The sequence below is a fragment of the Schistocerca piceifrons genome, chromosome X (genome assembly GCF_021461385.2).
Source record: "Schistocerca piceifrons isolate TAMUIC-IGC-003096 chromosome X, iqSchPice1.1, whole genome shotgun sequence".
NCBI lineage: Eukaryota > Metazoa > Arthropoda > Insecta > Orthoptera > Acrididae > Schistocerca > Schistocerca piceifrons.
In genome coordinates, this window is record NC_060149.1 from 538493025 (window position 1) to 538513068 (window position 20044).

The following is a 20044-nucleotide window of genomic DNA, read 5'->3' on the forward strand; positions in this document are numbered from 1 at the left end:
CTTCCCGGAAATCGTTAAGTGTCGCACAAATAGTTAATGTCCGCTTTTGTTGTTGTTGTAGGAACTTCCGTGATGTTACAGCTTTTCTGAATGGAAATTCCCATCCTAACAGGATCTGTTTACGAATATAGCCCAGAATAACACCGAATGCATTCTTCCAGATGGTCCTAATGAGGCACCACGTGTTGCCCTTCCTGGAAACAGTGACGTCATGCTTTCAACAGATGCCTCCGAAATGGTAAACATTCTCACTGCTATGTTGAGGCTACTATGTCCCAGCACAAAGGATGTGTGGTGAATGACTGTAGCACTCTGATTGGCTCTTACTGAATTTACCCGTCAAATCACTCATGCTGTCGGTGCGTAAGCACCATCTGCCTTTTTTTTCTGCATCGAGACTTCCAGTGGCAAAATTAATTTTTACAGATCGCCATATTGGACTGACAGTTAAACCTTGCAAAAGTGGTCTACAAATCGTCAAATACGGAACGACACTTCCGAAATTGCCGCCGCCGACAGAAACTTTAATATTTCAGCGTGAAACTGACCTCCAACCCGGCTATATATCACCACATACCATGTTGATGTACAAAATAAAAAGTTCGTATCTTGTGACCTACAAAACCACCACTTCCCACAGCACCCTCAGTGGACCAAGGTCACTCTCCAAACTGTTGTACAAAGGCTGCATCAGTTCCCCTCATCACGAAGGTGTTACTGTTTCTGGCCCCAAACTTCCTGCTTACTTGCTTTCTACACCCATCTCCAGACTCTGGGATTACAAGAACGTCAGTATTTTCACATGGTTTACCAGAATATCGTACCATTTTCACGATACTTCTCGATATCAAGCACTTAGCAATATCGCTTGCATATCAGTATAATTTGCACAGTATAATTCCAAAGATATAGAGTGGATATTTTTGCTCCAGAAACCCGAAACTTTATCGAGGTGGAACATGCTTTAAACTACTGAGTAACTAGAAACTTATCTCGTCTGCGAAGACCTTAGCGTGAAAACTCGAAAAAATAGATGAAACTGATATTTGAACTCATGAATTCCAATGTCAGTGATATAAGAGATTCCACCATGCTTGTAATTTACGAAGTCAAATGAGGTTTTTCTCATCTCTAGAGAACCAGCAAACATGTCTACGTGTCTTTCACCCATCTTTCACCAGCTAGTAGCACACAACACACTCCACAATCGATGTTCTCTCAATGAAATAAAGATGGGAAATGTGCAGAATCAATCAACTGGACAAATTACATGGGAGGGAATAATGGTTCCGCATAAACACAAGTCCATGTTATATCTTCTCAAATTTCCGTGGGGAACACATGAAATCATGAAGGCTGTCCAACACATACTGAGTATTAGTTCGCTTTTCAGCTGTGTAGAGGACGACACAGTTAGTCAGCTATATTCCGGCAACCCAACAGGCCTTCCGGACATCTCCTGCCGTTAGCTGAAAACGTGAATCAATCCCACCACAGACCACGCACCCCCAGACAGAATCATCCTAGGAAACCGGCTACATATATATATATCTCAATTGGACGATATTCGACAATGAGCGAAGTATCGGAAATAGCCCCTGCTGAAGGCTGTGGCTCTGAAAATAGAAGTATCCCTACCGTTCTTGCGACTTGATATACTTTGAAAGTAAAAAAAAAAAATCTTCCATTCCCTTTGCTATCACAGTATTCCACGTCAAACTCATACCTTCCTTACGACTGTACATAGTCATTTTTTTTTTTTTTTGCACATGTCGGAACACACACACATACTTTATAAGTCTGATGCTCAAGACGAACCTGTCGCACATCCCTTACTACTAAGTGTAATACTTCTCCAATAACTGATTGCCGCCGAAACGAATCAATATTGAGCATGAATGAGCGATGGATGAACATGTCTTATGTTTGCCTCTGAGTGATACCACTTTGTGTTAGAAAGAGAGGCGTAATCATCTTACAAACAGCCAGATGTTACAAACCACGATCGCAGCAACCATGTTAATTTCACAATAAGTCATGGTTCTACAAGTGCTCACAAGTATCGCTAACCATTTACACCCACTAGTGAATCATATTCGTGCCACTTTCATATCTCAAAACGAGTCACATTTTTCGAACCAGTCTGTTACAGTGAAATTCCAACATGGCTTTTTAGGCAGTACCTATTCCTCTTGCTACTGCTGCCATTCCTGCAACTTTGTGCATGTGATTGTTCCACTTTAAGTCGGAACTGAGCAGAAGTCAGAGAGAGCTATATCTATCACCTTCAGCAACCTTTGTAGACACGTGACGTTGAGTTATTTAGAAACGTGACGTGAGTTATTGCGACAGGGCCACGTTTTGAGCATTCGGTGAGAATGGGAACATGTTGTCGTAGCTCTGCCAACAGTGTTCAGTGTGTGAGGTCAGCACCAAATGAATCCTGGAGCTAAAACATGAGGTAGTATGAAAGACAGTATGGGAACTGTGGGAAGGACGAGAATTTTGCTACTGCATTGTGGTGCGTCTCCAAACTACATACAGGTACAACAGTCTAAAGCAGATCCACGTCCCTCAGGGCCCATTCACGACTATCACCCCAACATGCTATCATCGATATTCTGTACCATTCAACACGGGAAAATTATGAACTATAATAGCTCCACTAACTTCATCCAGTAAAGAACTTGATAAGATTTTTACTGCATCTATCTCCTCCCATACAACGGAAAAAAATACCGTTTGCGTGCTGGCATTGAGCACATGTGGCAGTCCTATTAAATATAGAGGTACTGATCCATTGTACAGACTAGTCTGAAGTTTCATCACCTGTATTGTAGTAGGATGACTGTATTCCACAGACTATACCATAAGTTGCAAGAGACGCTCCCTTTGACCCTATGTCATTGTTTGAAACATTGTTTTCTTCTGTTGTAATACGCTTTGTACACTGCCATACATTTTGTTTTTTCCGCCACTACTTCGAGGTCTGTGTCAGGTTCTAAACTGACATTAACCCGTTCTGATCCATTGCCTCTCGCAGAAAATAGATGTTGCATGGTGTAAATTATGTTGTTGCTGCTGCTACCATAACACACACACACACACACACACACTGGATGATTTTAAATAAAAGACAGTTACAGCATAAGGAAACTGGAAGTGTTTTGCGGCGTTGTGGAGCGTTTCCAAACTGCTCTCCGAAGGTGATTGTCGACTTCTACATATAAACTCATCTGTCACAGTGTCGGTATAGTTGATGACTCTGTGTTCCATTTTGATTGATTCCTCGTATTGCAATCATATACGCGATCACTGTTTCCATGCTAGCCATCCCCAGAAGGTGTTGTCCCTCCACCAAAGCTCTTTCTCCATCTCAAACAAGCGATGTTACTCAATCATTATGTGGCAACCAACAACCTACTAGAGGACGGAAGGGGTGGAAAAGATACTGTTGATGTACTGTAGCAATAAGCATCACAGTTGGTAGTGCAAACAGTTTTAGCAATTTTACAGTAATTTCAACACCGACCAATGATGCGACAGCATGCTTCCCAGATTCGGTATCATCGTTAAACCACTCCCTCCTCTACCTTGCGTGTACCATTGGGAATGTATATAGATGGCTGTGCAGTACGCCCATTCATTGTTAATTCTCGAACATATACATCATCAGAGTATTCCAGACAGCGATCTACCTATTTCTAGCGCCTTGAGCGTAATTTACGATCTTTCTCTATGTGGATGGGAATCACAGGGCGTTCTCGCATTCTTAGGATGAAGTTAGAGACTGAAAGATCCCCTCGCACTGTCTTTGGCCAACCAACCCTGCTGCGCTGTTACTGATTTAATCTGCAGATGACCAGAAGTAGACCTGTTCTGCAACCAGCCAAGTGCACAAGATTTATACAGATGCATGCATGTCGAGGAGGTTAGCACTCCTTATCGTTGTATAGTAGTAGATTAGAATGTGTTGCGATGTAATAGCAGACGGTCAAGAAGAACAAGAAACAGGTGGTTTTTATGCATGACGGAGCTCCATACGGATGGAGTTTGAAGCATTTTTACGTAAAGGGGAAAATGACCATGAAAGGAGACGTGTTTCCAGCAGATGAAAAGCTTCCATTAACTGACATCAAGATGCCATTTGTTATAGTATGCGACGAGGCATTCCGCTTGCGAAAGAATATTCTCAAGACTTACACTCGCTCGTCTGCCCAGCATGATAAATCAAAAGCGACCTTCAACTATAAACTGTCACGAGCGCGCCCAGTTTCTGAAAACGCTTTAGGACTTTTGTGTCAGGTATTTCGAGTGTTCTACACAAATCTGAATCTGCAACCCAACACATGTGATAAACTCGTTACAGCTTGTTGCTGTCTACACAATCTCCTCAGGGACGCCTATTTAGAAAAAAGAGGACGAGATTTTTTTGAACTTGACCATAACGTGAGTTTACCACAGAACATTATTCCCCTGCCCCGAACAGGGGAATTCTACTTCTGTGAACCTACAAATCAATGATTGCAACCCGGAAAAGAACTAAGGCGCAAATAAAGGAAATAAATTATTGTTACTACTCGTAACAACTATTGTTGTAATCGTTTGGTGACAGAAAGAATGGAAGCATTGTTGTAGCCTCCATATTGTACAATTTGTCACAGTAGGAAAAAAACATAAATAAATGAATGTGTATATACAAAACACTTACCATCTTTTTTCATTGCTTCTCCTATCTTCTTCCACACCTTATCCTTTGCCATCACATTTCTGAAATCTGTATGCTTATGATCATACAGTATAGAGTATCTGCTCACATACTCCACTAACTGTTCGTCGTCGTCATCGTGAAAACCTTTCTTCGACATAGCGCTTCGTTGATTTCTGCAGTCGTCACACACCTGGCAGTCGTTGGCCCAACTGCTTGACTGCTTCTGCAGCGGCCGAGGCGCGGCAGTCGCAATGACGTCACGACCGCCGACTGCCGAGCAGTTACAACGACAATGTTACATTGCTTTGCCTAAGAGCAGTAGTCAACTGCCTGCAGTCACTGCCGGCCGCTACGGCCGGCAGTTGCAGCGAAACTACCTTAAGATGATTCTGTCTGGGGGCGCAGTGGTGGTCGCCGTGGCTTGTGGTGCAAAATCATTCACGTTTCCGGCTAATGGCAGGAGCTATCCGGATGGAACGGCCTGTAGGGGTGTCGGAATATAACTGACCTAACTGTGTCGTCCTCTACACGGCTGTATAGCGAAATAATACACAGTATGTGTTGGACAGTCTTCGTGAGTGTGTGTTCCCTACGTAAATTTGAGAAGATTCAAAATGGCCATGTGTTTGCGCTGCACCATTATTCCCTCCCATGTAAACTGTCTGGCTGATTGCTTCTTCACATTTCCCATCTATATTTAGTTGAGAGAACATCGATTTTGGAGTGTGCTGGGTGCATCTAGCAGGTGAAACATGGGTGGAAGACACGTTTGCAGGTTCTCTAGAGATAAGAGACACCTTAATTGACTTTGTAAATTATAAGGATGATTTGGGATCTGTTATATCACTGACATTAGTATTCACGAGTTCAAATCTTCTATTTTTTCGAGTTTTCACGCAAAGGTCTTCGCAGACGAGATAAGCTTCTAGTTACTCAGTGGTTTAGAGCATGCTCCACGTCGATAAAGTTTCGGGTTTCTAGACCAATAATTTCCAGTTTATATCTTTGGAATTGTACTGCGCAGGTGATACTGCTATGTAACCATATTGCTATGTGCTTGATATCAAGAAGTATCGCGAAAATGGTACGATATTCTGGTAAACCATGTGAAAATACTTATGTTCTTGTAATCCCAGAGTGTAGTGGGTGTAGAAAGCATGCAAGCAGGCAGGTTGGGGCCAGAAACAGCAACGCTTTTGTGACGAGGGGTGCGACCCAGCCTATGTACGACTGTCGATAGCTATACGCAAGATGCAGAACTGGTGGTTTTGTATGACACAAGATATGAACTTTTTGTTTACTCTATCAAAACGGTATGTGGTGACATATAGCCGAGTTGGAGGTCGGTCCCACGCTGAAATATTCAAGCTTCTGTCATCAGCGGTAATTGTGGAAGTGTCGTTCCGTATTTGACGATTTGTAGACCACTTTTGCAAGGTTTAACTGTCAGTGCAATATGGCGATCTGTAAAAAATAATTTTGCCACTGGAAGTCTCGTCTGCAAAAAAAAAAAAAGGCGGACAGTGCTTCCACACCAACAGCATGAGTGATTTGACGGGTAAATTCAGTAAGAGCCAATTAGAGTGCTCCGTTCATTCACCACACATCCTTTGTGCTGGGACATAGGAGTCTCTACATAGCGGTGAGAACGTTTACCATTTCGGAGACGTTAGTTGAAAGCATGACGTCACGATTTCCAAGGAGGCTAGCACGTGATGGACGGGGTGCTTCGTTAGGACCATCAGTATGAATGCATTCGGTGTTATTCTGGGTTATTCGCGTAAAAAGGTCCTGTTAGGATGGAAATTTCTATGCAGACAAGCTGTAAAATCACAAAAGCCTCTACAACAACAACAAAAGCGACCATTAACTATTTCTGTGACACTTACTATTTCCCGGAAGGGGCTGATATGTAATGGACTGGCTAACCTGTTAGGATCGCTAGGAAGAGTGCAACCTTTGTTATTCTGTTCTATTTTCGTAAACAGATTCTGAAGGCATTGCAAAAGATTTCTATGGCGCATCCAGAGGGAGACTTAGCACTTATTTACATAGACATGAGACATGTGACGTCAGTATAACACTGACAAACTCTTAGCTGTGCTTGAGATGGTGAGCTGCTAGGGAAACACCTCTGCGCCATCGTGCCAGCAACAGTGATTAGCTAGGCGCTCAGTCCAGAACCGCGGGACTGCTATGGTCGCAGGTTCGAATCCTGCCTCGGGCATGGATGTGTGTGATGTCCTTAGGTTAGTAAGGTTTAAGTAGTTTTAAGTTCTAGGGGACTGATGACCACAGATGTTAAGTCCCATAGTGCTCAGAGCCATTTGCACCATTTGAACAGTGATTAGGTAAACACATGCGCGGCTGGAGGGATCTCACAGGCTGATTGGATGTGCTCATGCTGCCCCAGCGTGTGTGCCTTGGGGTCTCTGTAGGGAACAATTCACTTACCTTTAGTTCAAATGGTTCAAATGGCTCTGAACACTATGGGACTTAACATCTGAGGTCATCGGTCACCTAGAACTTAGAACTACTTAAACCTAACTAACCTAAGGACATCACACACATCCATGCCCAAGGCAGGATTCGAACCTGCGACCGTAGGGATCGCTCAGTTGCAGACTGAAGCGCCTAGATTTATGGTAGCACGGATTATGCATTATAGAAACAGAGAGGGAGAAGTTGCTGCAGGTCATTTGACCATTTCTTCCTGATGTTTCGTCAGGATGTGTGGCATAGGTTGCATTCAACTTGTATTCAACCGATTGTTCTGTGTCGGTCTTACAGCAGTGTCTACTTGCGATCGTTAACAGTAAATCTCTCGGTCGTCAGAGGACTTCCATCTCACGTGTGATGAAATGTGACACTTTCCTCTAAGCGAACGATGATTTATATGATGTACTCCAATTCCCTGTCGCATCTTCAGTGTAAAATCGATACTTCAGTTTTATAACGAAGTTAGCGATAGGTGTTTGTGAGTCACTGCAATCCCCTGTCTATACATCTGCTTGACAGATGTGCTGTTTACAGAGTTAGTGGCGGCATGACTTGTAATTTCACATGTCGGACGCCGCTGCAATGCATTTATCTGTTTCCTTGTAACAGGTATTCTCCGTTAACAACGATCATTTTATATAGGACTGATGTGAGTATAATATAATTTCTGAACCGTGATTGGATGTGGACAGTGGACGCTGTACATCTCTGGAAAGCTATATTGTGCATGTATCACACAGAGCCACTATTTTAAGGAAGTAGTTTTCTCGTTTTACGGTTCGATATCATAGTTTATCATAGAGAAACCTGCAAGAAGGATGTATGTCATGCACTGGAAATATATATTTCTTACATTGGATTATGAACAGCGCTGCATTCCACACGACCGATAGGTTGGAAACTCAAGTGATCTAACATTATAGCCTGTTTTAAGTTCGGAATGTTGTAGCCTTAGGAGTGCGTGTGTTTATATTCTCTCTTACAGGTACTGATCCTAGACTCTAGAACAATACTTTAGAGTTGATAACATAGTTGATTTACGTGAAATGCTTCGAACTCCATCCATCTGCAGCTCCATCATGCATAAAAATCACCCCTTTCTTGTTCATCTTATTCATCTGCTATTACATCACAACACTTTCAAATCTGTTACTATACACCGATAAGGGGTGCTAACCTCCTCAACATGGGTTTATCTGCAGAAATCTCGTGTACATGGGTGGGCGAGGACTCGATTAGCTCCATTCATTCACGAGACGCGGAGTGTAGCGGTCAACTTCTGGTCAGCTGCAGATTAAATCGGTAATGGTGCTGCAGGGTGGGCTGGTCAAAGACAGTGTGGGGGGCATTTCAGTCTCTAATTTTATCCTAAGACTGCGAGAATGCTCTGTGACTCCCATCTGCATAGAGATAGATCATAAATTATGCACTATGCTCGAGGTGCTAGAAATATGTAGAGTGCTGTCTGGTATACTTTGATGATGTATGTGTTCAACAATTAACAATGAATGAATGTACTGCATAGTCATCTACCTACATTCGCAATGATACTCGCAAAGTAGAGAGGGGGCAGTTTAGCTATGATACTGAAATTGGGAAACTTATTTGCTTATGCATTAAAGAATGAAATAGAGTGGTCGGTTGTGGTGGGGTTGTAACGAGGTACAATTTAATAGTAGACTGATGATGGATTCTAGGGACAGAGAGGGAGAAGTTGCTGCAGGTCATTTGACCATTTTTTTCCTGATTTTTCGTCAAGATGCATCAGTTGTGTGACCACTTGTCCTGTGTGGGTCTTACAGCAGTGTCTACTTGCGATCGTTAACAGTAAATCTCCCGGTCGTCAGAGGACTTCCATCTCACGTGTGATGAAATGTGACACTTTCCTCTAAACGAACGATGATTTATGCGATGTACTCCATTCCCCCGTCACATCTTATGTGTAAAATCGATACTTCAGTTTCATAACGAAGTTACCGATAGGTGTTTGTGAGACACTGCAATCCCCTGTCTATACATCTGCTTGCAGATGTGCTGTTTACAGAATTAGTGGCGGCATGACTTGTAATTTCACATGTCTGACGCCGCTGCTATGCGTTTATCTGTTTCCTTGTAATGGGTATTCTCCGTTACCAACAATCATTTTATGTAGGACTGATTTGGGTGTAATATAATTTCTGAACCGTGATTGGATGTGGACAGTGGACGCTATACAATCTCTGGAAAGCTATAATGTGCATGTATCACACAGAGCCACTGTTTAAAGGAAGTAGTTTTCTCGTTTTACGGTTCGATATCATAGTTTATCATAGAGAAACCTGCAAGAAGGATGTATGTCATGCACTGGAAATATATATTTATTACATTGGAGTGTTAACAGCGCTGCATTCCACATGACTGATAGGTTGGAAACTCAAGTGATCTAACATTATAGCCTTTTTTAACTTCGGAATGTTGTAGCCTTAGGAGTGCGTGTGTTTATATTCTCTCTTACCAGTACCTTACAGGTACTGATCCTAGACTCTAGAACAATACTTTAGAGTTGATAGCGTAGTTGATTTACGTAAAATGCTTCGAACTCCATCTGCCTGGAGCTCCAAAAAAAATGGCTTTAAGCAATGTGGTACTTAACATCTGAGGTCATCTGTCCCCTAGACTTAAAACTAGTTAAACCTTACTAACCTAAGGACATCACACACATCCATGCCTGAGGCAGGATTCGAACCTGCGACCGCAGCAGCAGCAGCGCCGTTCCGGACTGAAACCCCTAGAACCGCCCAGCCACAGCTTCCGGCTGGAGCTCCATCATGCATAGAAATCACCCCTTTCTTGTTCTTCTTAACCGTCTGCTATTACATCATAACACTTTCAAATCTGTTACTATTCACTGATAACGGGTGCTAACCTCCTCGACATGGGTTCATTGGAGAAATCTCGTGTACATGGGTGGGCGAGGACTCGATTAGCTCCATTCATTCACGAGACGCGGAGTGTAGCGGTCAACTTCTGTACAGCTTCAGATTAAATTGGTAATGGTGCTGCAGGGCAGGCTGGTCAGAGACAGTGTGGGGAGCATTTCAGTCTCTAATTTTATCCTAAGACTGTAAGAATGCTCTGTGACTCCCATCTGCATAGGGATAGATCATAAATTATGCTCGAGGTGCTAGAAATATGTGGAGTGCTGTCTGGTATACTTTGATAATGTATGTGTTCAACAATTAACAATGAATGGATGTACTGCATAGTCATCTATCTACATTCGCAATGATACTCGCAAAGTAGATAGGAGGCAGTTAAGCTATGATACTGAAATTGGGAAACATGCTGTCGCATCATTGCTCAGTGTTTAAATGACTGTAAAATTGCTAAAATTCTTCACACTATCAACTGTGATGCTTATTATTAGAGTACATCGATGGTGTCTTTTCCACCCCATCCGTCCACTGGTACGCTGTTGGGTATGACATAATGATTGACTGACATCGCTTGTTTGAGTTGGAGAAAGAGTTTTGGTGGAGAGAAAACACCTTCTGGGGATGGATAGCACCAAAACAGTGATCGCGTACATGACTGCAGTATGAGGAATCTGTCGAAATGGAACGCAGAGTCATCAGCTATTCCATCATTGTGACAGATGCATTTAAATGTAGAGATCATCAATCACTTTCGGACAGCAGTTTGGAAAATCTCCACAACACCGCCAAACTCTTCGAGTTTCCTTATGTTGTAACTGTCTTTTATTTAAAATCATCCAGTGTGTGTGGCCACGGTAAAAACATGATTTACACCATGCGATGTCTAGTTTTCTGCGGCAGCCAATGGATCAGAACGTGTTAATGTCAGTTTAGAACCTGACACAGACTTCAAAGTTGTGGCAGAAAAAAACAAAATGTATGGCAGTGTACAAAGCATGTTACATCAGAAAAAAACAATGTTTCAAACAACGACACAGGGTCACAGGGAGCGTTTCTTGCGACTCACAATATAGTCTGTGGGATATGGTCATCCTCCTACAGTACAGGTGATGAACCTTTTGCGCAGTAGATCAATACCTGTATATTAGTAGGATCATCAAATGTGCTCACTGCCAGCATGCATGCAGTATTTGTTTTCGATATATGGGAGGAGAGAAATGCAGTAGAAATCTTATTGAGTTCTCTATTGGATGAAGTTAGTGGAGCTTTTATAGTTCATAATTTTTCTCCAGTGGATGGTACAGAATAACGATGATAGAATGTTGGGGTGTGGGACATGGACCTGTAACATCCGCTTGTAGTTTGGAGAAGCACCACAATGCAGTAGCAAAATCTGTCTCCTTCCCGCAGTTCCCATACTGTCTTTTATAATACCTCGGGTTGCAGGATCAAGCTTCGTTTCCGTCGAATGGTCAAAACATAGTTCTGTCACAGTAACTCGGCTTCGCCTGTTTCTACACGGGTTGCAGAAGGTGGTAGACATAGCTTTCTCTGACTTCTACTCAGTTCTGACTTACATTGGAACGATCACATGTGCAAAGCTGCAGGGACGGTAGTGTAGAGTCTAACGGGTAGTTGCAAGATGCAGATAGGTTCGAGAAAGGTGGCTCGTTTTAAAATATGAGAGTGCCAGAGATATGATTCACTTGTGGCTGTAATCATTAAAAGACTTCTCCATATGATTTAATGCAGGTATGTGGTTGAGTGGAAAGACTTGATTCAAAATCATAGACATCACTTCTACCTAAAGCATAGCACTAGAGATCTGAAAAGCTAGTGTACATTTCTTACGACCTCAATAATCACACCATCTACTGCTGTTTGTTATCCTTCTCAATCAATCATCACCTATAATTCAGTGTATATGTCGCAGAGCCTCTGACATGGCATCGAGACACAATGTGTTACAAATACTGGAGAAATATCTAGTAGAGGTGGCGTGAGGGAGTTGCAGATACTGTTTCATACCACGCTCCTTAGCCGAATCACTTTCAAAATTCGGTAATTTTGTAACGAGGGTGCACTGTCGGCAAAGTGTAACTGCACTGCTGGTCTGACAATATGCACTCCGGTGATCACCATCTATGTTCAGTGTCACAGTATTTGTCTGGAAAAACCCTGTCATTTGTAGGTAATGCCATACATGGATTTATAAAGCTGGTGTAGCTTTGAACATGGATAGTTGTGTGCACCTGTAGAACCAAGGTCGCTTGTGATGGTAATATGGTTGTGTTTTTTTTTAACATATAGCGGTTTGTAAGACGATTACGCCTCTCTTTCTAAGACATGGTGGTAGCACTTGCAAGAAAAACTTATGAGATATGTCCACCCATCGTTGATTTTTGGTCAGTATTATTTTGTACCACCAGCAATCAGTTATTGACGAAGTATTATATTTAGTAGCAGGGGGTGCGTGATAGGTTCGCTTTGAACATCAGGCTTTTAAAGTATGTGTTTGTGTCCCGACATGTGCACAGGAAATGACTATTTCCAATCGTAAGGAAGGTATGGATTTGATGTGGAGCACTGTGACAGCAAATGGTATGGATATTTCTATTTCCAGAGCCACAGCCATCAGCAGAGTGTATTTCCAATACTTCGCTCATTGTTGAATGTCGTTCAACTGAGACTGCAATCGTAACAGTTAGTTGTACATACAGTGATAAAATATATGTGAGGCCGGTTTTTTTCCTAGGACGATTCTGTCTATGCATGCTTGGCGTGCAGCGCTGGTGACCTGTGACTGGAATGATTCACATTTCCCATTAATGGTAGGAGCCTTCTGAATGTAGATGGCTGTTGGAGCGTAGGAATGTAGCTGACTTAATCGTGTTGGCCCCTAGACGGCCGAATAGGGAACTAATACTTAGTATGTGTTGGATAGCTTTCTTGATCGTGTGGAAATTTGAGAAGATTCAATATGGACGTGTGTTTGTGCTGGACAATTATTCCCTCCCATGTAAATTGTCCAGTTGACTGCTTGTGCACATTTCGCGCCTTTATTTAGTTGAGGGAACATCGATTGTGGTGTGTGCATATAGCAGGTGGAAGACACGTTTGCCACTTCTGTAGATATGAGAAAGACCTTATTTGACTTTGTAAATGATAAGGGGGTGATTTGGAATCTGTTACATCACCGACATTGGTATTCGCAAGAGGAAATATCAGTTTCCTCTATTTTTTTCGAGTCCTCACGTAACATTTTTGGCAGATGGGATAAGTTTCTAGTTACTCAGTGGTTTACAGCAGAATCCACCTTGCTAAAGTTTCGGGTTTGTAGAGAAATAATTTCCAGTCTATATCTACAGAGTTACATTGCACGAGCGAACGGTAGGACACTGCTATGTGCTTGATATCGATATGTATCGCGTAAATGGTATAATACTATGGCAAACTATGTGACAATACATGTATTCTTGTAATCCCAGAGTCTGGAAATGAGTGTAGAAAAGCAAGCATGCAAGTGGAAACAGTAACGTGTTTTTGCAGACCCCAAACTTATGGAACAGATCTGAGAGTGACTTCGGTCCACTGAGAGGGCTCTGGTTATGCTTTGGGAGGAAATATCTAGTGCAACGAGAAGTATACCTATGGTGCATATACTTATGCTGTCTGTCTTCGCAGTATATGTACGAGTGTCTGGCGGTCGATAGCTATATGAATTATGTAAAAGGGGCGATTTTATATGGTCTAGGGTACGAATTGTATGTTTACTACATGGACACAGTATACGGTGGTACAGTGCCGTGTTGGAGATCAGTTTAATGCTCTAATATTCAAGCTCCCGCCCTCAGTGGAAGTGCGGTGTAATTGAGTAAGAGTCGTTCCGTATTTCCCGATCTGTAGGCCACTTTGCAGTATGTCCCCTCATTGGCACCCCTAAGTGTCCCCTCGCATTTCTCTTGTTGTTCTATCGATAGTGATGTTGATTACAGTACACCAACCCGTGTCGGTGATGTCTTTCCATGCATTACGTCGGTGGGTGCGGCATTCACAGTGCCTGACGCCTGTCCTTCATAAAACTTGTATGAGAGAATCTTGGCAGGATGCAGCACGTTCCACAAGCGCTGATTCGAAGACTCTGTTAAATAATTTCCTAGGACTGAGGAGATTCGATACATATAGCCACTGTGAGTATAGGCACATGATAATTTTTTTGGGCATTGTACAGATAAAATAACTGCACATTTGTGTAGAATGTGTATATATTGCAGTGTAATGTTACTGTGGCTTATGTTGTGGCATGACCAGAGAAGATGAGTGTGTGTCCTATCATGAGGGATGTATAGATTCAGCACATCGATGACCACGAGGGTATGAGAGAGTTTTTTATGTGGAAAATTATGTGCACCATAGATACTAAGATACGTTCCAGAACCACAGCTGTCAAGAGGAGACATTACCTTTACATCGATCAGTATCCGACTGCATCAGAAATCGTAATATTTAATTGTAGTTACACTGGTAAATATGTCCCTTGCTCCCAAGACAACTTTTGCAGGGTTTAACTGTGAGTGCAATGTAGTGATCTGTACAAAATAATTTTGCCACTGAAAGTCTCATCTGCAGAAAACAATGACGGATGGTGCTCCCACACCGGTAGCAGCAGCAGTTTGACAGGTAAATTCTGTGACGAAAGGACTGTTCCGTTACATCGTTAGGAACAATGCACCCTGTGCGCTGCTGGGAGGCATTGGAACATCTCTCTCAGCGCTGGACCCGCACCGCAGCTAAGCATCATCGCGCCAGCAACGGTGCCTAGGTGAACACGTATTTCGATAGGAATTTCTCAGGTGTCAAGTATGAAAGAGATGCTGCCCTCTCATCCTTGTGGGACCCAAACTGACACCTACGCTTCGCTTGGCAGCTGACGACCGTGTCGTCACTCTGCGGGGACCGCTGGTGCATCCCGACTCCTGGGGGACGTGTGCGGAGTCAGCGGTAACGGCGCCGGGCGTCGAGGTGCGAGATGTGTTTTTTATTCGCGATCTTTTGTTTAAACTATATTCCATCGATTCCACTGACAAATAGGATGCTGCAAATTAAAAAAAAACTACCCCATACATGTGAAGAATATTGATTTAATTAATTTGCATTAATTTTTTACAGCAAGGCGGTGTTAGAGGTACAATAGTTAAGGGGAAGGTGTGCGTGAGTGGATGACATGGAGCAGAACAGCAGGTTAAATGCAAATCACTAGGTTGAGTTGCATAATGTTTATATAAAATGCAGTACAGTAGTTTAAGAGGGTGGGTGACAAAGAAGAATGAGCCAGAAATGGCGCTCTACAGCATGTGACATGGGAAAAGTGTACCAGAAAATGGTGAGAGGATATAACTAATTACTTAATTTGGTATCAAAGGCGGTACAATAGTTTAAGGAAATGGGGTTACATGGAAAACCACTTGACAGAACAATAGGTTAAGTGCTGACAAAGGGCCAAATATTAGGTTAAGGCACCAAGGGTACAGTGCCGAACATTAGGTTATACAACATGTAATTATTTCTTACAAGACGTACATGATGAGCAAGTGAAAACCAACCTCCACAGACCGATTTTTTTAAATAAATAACAATATACCCTTTAATTCCCTGTTATGAGATCCTTCCTCTCCACCACCAGACCGGGACCTTTGTTTATGTCACAGAAGGGACGACAGTGCCCTGTGGTGGCAGTAGTGTGTACTAGGTCAGTTGGACTCCGGACTTGTCCTGATGGACTTCCTGGCATTTTCTAGGAGAGGGGGGGGGGGGGGCGGAGAGGAGGATTTATCAGGGGGGGGAGAGGTTAATTAAGTAGTCAATCAAATTGATAAGAGTGCGAGGGGCCTATTACAGTATCTCAGACCTGAAAGTGTAGCTGAAGCAGCGAGGGGGGAGAGGGTTGGGGGAGGGGTTGGGATGACAGTAGGATAAGTTTCTGTCAATCAAAAGGAAGGACCCTTTTAGCAGAACAATAGGTTAAGTACCTGTCAATCAAAGGAGAATAATAGGTTTGTCCCTGAGGGCATACTTGCCCCTGATGTAGGCAACCCGCACTAACGAAATGCGCTGATGCCCGCCTTGTCCCCCTGGTGTAATATACCACTGGAGGATGCGGAAATCCAAATGACTATTCAAGTTGGTTTGTTACTCTATGAAACAGGAGCTATACCATCAGAGTTCTGAAGAAATATCATCAACACAATCCCAAAGGCAGAAGAAGTAGATAAGTGCGAAAAATATTGCACATCAGCCTAACAGCTCTTGCATCACATTTGCTGACAATAATAATATACAGGAGAATGCAAAAAGAAAATGGACAATTTGTTAGACGTCGAACAACTTGGCTTTAGGGTAAGTAAAGGCATCAGAGAGGCAGTTCTGGCATTCCACCGGATTATGGAACCAAGAATTAAGAAAAATCAAGATAACATCATAGGATTTGTCTATCAACAATGTAAAATGGTACAAGACGTTCAAATTTCTCAGAAAATATCAGTAAACTATAGGGAAAAAATGCGTAATATACAATATGTATAAGAACGAAGGGGTAACAATAAGAGTGAAAGACCACGACAGAAGTGCTCGGATTAGAAAGGGTGTAGGACAGAGATGCAATCTTCTGCTCCTATTGTTCAGTCTGTACATCGAAGAGGCAGCGACAGAAATAAACAAATGAGAGTTTCCACAAATTACTACAATCAGTCGCATAATGGATAAAAGTTTTAGTACAAGAATGGTTCAAGAGTGGGATTATAATTCATGGTGAAAATATGTCAGTGTTATAAGGGCCGATCGAAAAGTTTCAGTCTGAGTTACAGCGTATATGCCACGTAATGCATCTCCGTATGTGGGTACATAGGCACCGACATGTAGGCAAAGGATTAGTCTACAGTGACCAGATTTTTCATGTGAAAAAACGGGACATTTGCGAAAAATTTGAGTAAGAAAACCGGACAATACGGGACACTAGACAAGAAGAAAATATTCTGTGTATATGACTGCAACGCTTTACTAAAATGAATAAAAACTAGAGTTTATACATATAAAACTGCGCGTATTTAAATACGACACTTCAAAACATGCTTGTAACAGTAGTGCATCATTTCATAATTCGTTGTTTTTCCAAGAACTGACTATTATTCAAAATACTGAGAAACTGATAGAATTATTTCTAACAAATGAGCACTTATGTAGACATCAAAAATCTGTAGGCTGTTTAGCTATTGTATCAGGAGCGCCGATACTAACTTCAAAGTTATCAGAAGACCTAATATCTTTCAGAAGCTTTGACTTGGTTAACAGAAGGTAGCAGAACTCGTTGCAGTAAGGTCTTCATAATGGGCCTTAACTATTACAATTGTTTCAGCAGTTTCAGTGGTAAAACGGTTTTCTTCATCAATCCAAAGGAAACTAACAACTGAAAATACCCTTTCCACAACAGCAAGAGCAACATTTGCAAGTTTCTCTATATTTTTACATGAAGTACCTGTACTTTTAGATGTATGGAATACATCACACCATCTGTTGTCTGTTTCCAAATTAGCTTTGTCCCATTCCTCAAGTTTCTTGGATACAAAATTGTTCATACATCCTACCTATTCAAATAATATATTTCCTCTATCGGAAATGTTGCATCTGAATCTACTACTCTAAGAATTGACAGACAATTGAAAATGGAGAAGCCCACATTTCTAAATAAGTCACAAAAGTGGCAGAAAATAAATTGGTAATCGTCTCATATTCTGACTGAGTGAAAATGCCTTCCTTTTCCAGGTTTATTAAAATTGAAGAAATAACTTAGGTTTGAAATTTACTAAATTTCCTGTTACTGAGTTTTTTCTTTACACACCTTTAACTCCTCAGTTGATTCAGTAGCTGAAATCATGGTTCTTTTCAACTTTTGGATTGAATCTGAAAACATTTTCAATTGACTTTGTGTGAAATGAATCCTAAGAAGTAACTGTGGTTAAAAAAAATGTTCCAGTGATCTAGAACACCTAACCTGAGACAGAAAATTAAATTTCAAAGGTTCATACATATCAGTAACTCTTGTAACTTCTGGCAACAATGACAACCATCTAGTTTTAATACTACCTAGAACATGCTTGTATTCAGTATCAGCAAAATCACAGAATGATTTCAGTGCCTCCAGACACACAATGAGAAACATTTTATTTACTACTGCTTTCGTGAGATTGGAAAAAATGTCTTCACTTGTTTGAACTCCATTGTGTACCTCATGGGTTGCACGATCGATGCCTTGAATGTTCATCTTGAGAACACTGTTCACTTTGGAATAAACATTGTTTGTTTCTGCACTCTTGCATCCATCAAAGTTGTTAGTACAGTTATCTGCACAACATGTGACTATTTTGTTAACTATATTTTGCTTTTTTCAAATATACAGAATATAGCTAGCTAATAATTCTGCCGTTTTTCCACCAGTGTTCTGAAGACAGATTGTTTTACACTGAAGACCTTTGGTAGGAATGAAATACGTAGCTGTAGTCGGCACCAGCTTTAAGCTTTTGTGGTTTGATACATCCGCCATCACAGAGACATACTTCGTATCTGTAAGTTCTGTTAAACTGCATGCACTGCGTACGGCGATAAACGTTCACTAGAATCGACCCGCATTTTGTCCTGTAATATATGAATTTCTTCTCAGGCCTCTGATGAGAAGAGCCGTCCATTGAAAGGAAGAAATGATTGCGTTTTGCGGAATGGAACGCAAACGGTTCTTCTTCCGCAGTGATGCGTTTATCTTCGTCTGTTTGTAGTTTATTCGTATTTACAGAGCAAGTTACCCTGCTAGAAGTTCTCGCAGAAACTGCCAATATGTGCTTCTTTTTTTTTTTTTTTTTTTACGTGATGCGCTATATCGGCACGTCCTCCGTCTTCAATAGAAATAGCTTAACGACACAACGTACATTCTACCTTCATACTCGTGGTTTTCTTCCAGAAAGGGTACTCTTCTTTCATGGTTTGCTAGAAAGAACATTTTACCTTCCCATATTAACGGGTACGAGTTAGTTTCACGCACAGCAAACAACAGACAATGGAGCGCACCAAAGCAAGCTTGGCGAACTCAGTGCTGAAACTGCTGCCTACTTCTCATTTGTCTGTAACAGTCCGAAGATGTCGTGTCGGCTGCATCTACTACAAATTTATATCATCTAACAGTGACTAGGTAATTCGTAACTACAATTACAACTGAACATTGATAGCCTTATTAGTTCTTTAACGAAAATTGTCACATCCGTCCTTTATTTCCGCAGTAGCAAATAATCGATGCGGATCGCGAAGCTCAGGTCACTGGCACAGAGCATAATGACGGAAAATCTGTTCACACCTCACCTCATCCCATGATCAAAAGAATGCTTCCTTATTCCATCTTTGCGTTCAAGACTAAGCAAGACTCAAAAAAAATGTTAAAAAGCTATGTCTATGACACTAAATTGACGTTAAAAATAAATAAAAACACAAAATGAAGCAGAAGAAACGGTTACTGCTAATTGCAAAAAATGAGACATTTGGAGTCCCGTTGAATATCTTGCGGGACAACAGGTCACAGAATGAAAATAAGGACAGTTCCGTTAAAAACGGGACGTCTGGTCCCTCTAGATCAATGTGGCATTTGTGTCTTTCCGACGTGCGTGGTTATACTGAAACAGGAACTATGGCGACATTATCACCAAACGCTTCCAAACAGGACCAACGAGCTGTTATTCTTTTCTCGTGTGCTGAAGGACAAACACCGGCAGACATCCACTGGAGAATGAAGAAGGGGTAGCATAGATGATGAAATCCATCACTGTGGAATGGTGCGCGCCAAGGGATGCTGCTGCTTCAGTATAACACACCTCCCCAAATC

General features: G+C 41.8%; 1 long non-coding RNA gene across 3 annotated transcripts in view; it reads right to left on the minus strand.

Moving 5' to 3' along the window:
• The window catches only part of LOC124722983, a 145141-nt gene that overhangs the window by 94202 nt on the left and 30895 nt on the right, over positions 1-20044 (minus strand). Inside the window, exon 1 of one of the 3 annotated variants that reach the window (XR_007006473.1) lies at positions 4712-4911. The exons of the other annotated variants lie outside the window; for them this stretch is intronic. This is a non-coding gene — a long non-coding RNA (uncharacterized LOC124722983). Of the gene's footprint in view, positions 1-4711; positions 4912-20044 lie in introns of those variants that run through there. 3 annotated transcript variants of the gene reach the window in all.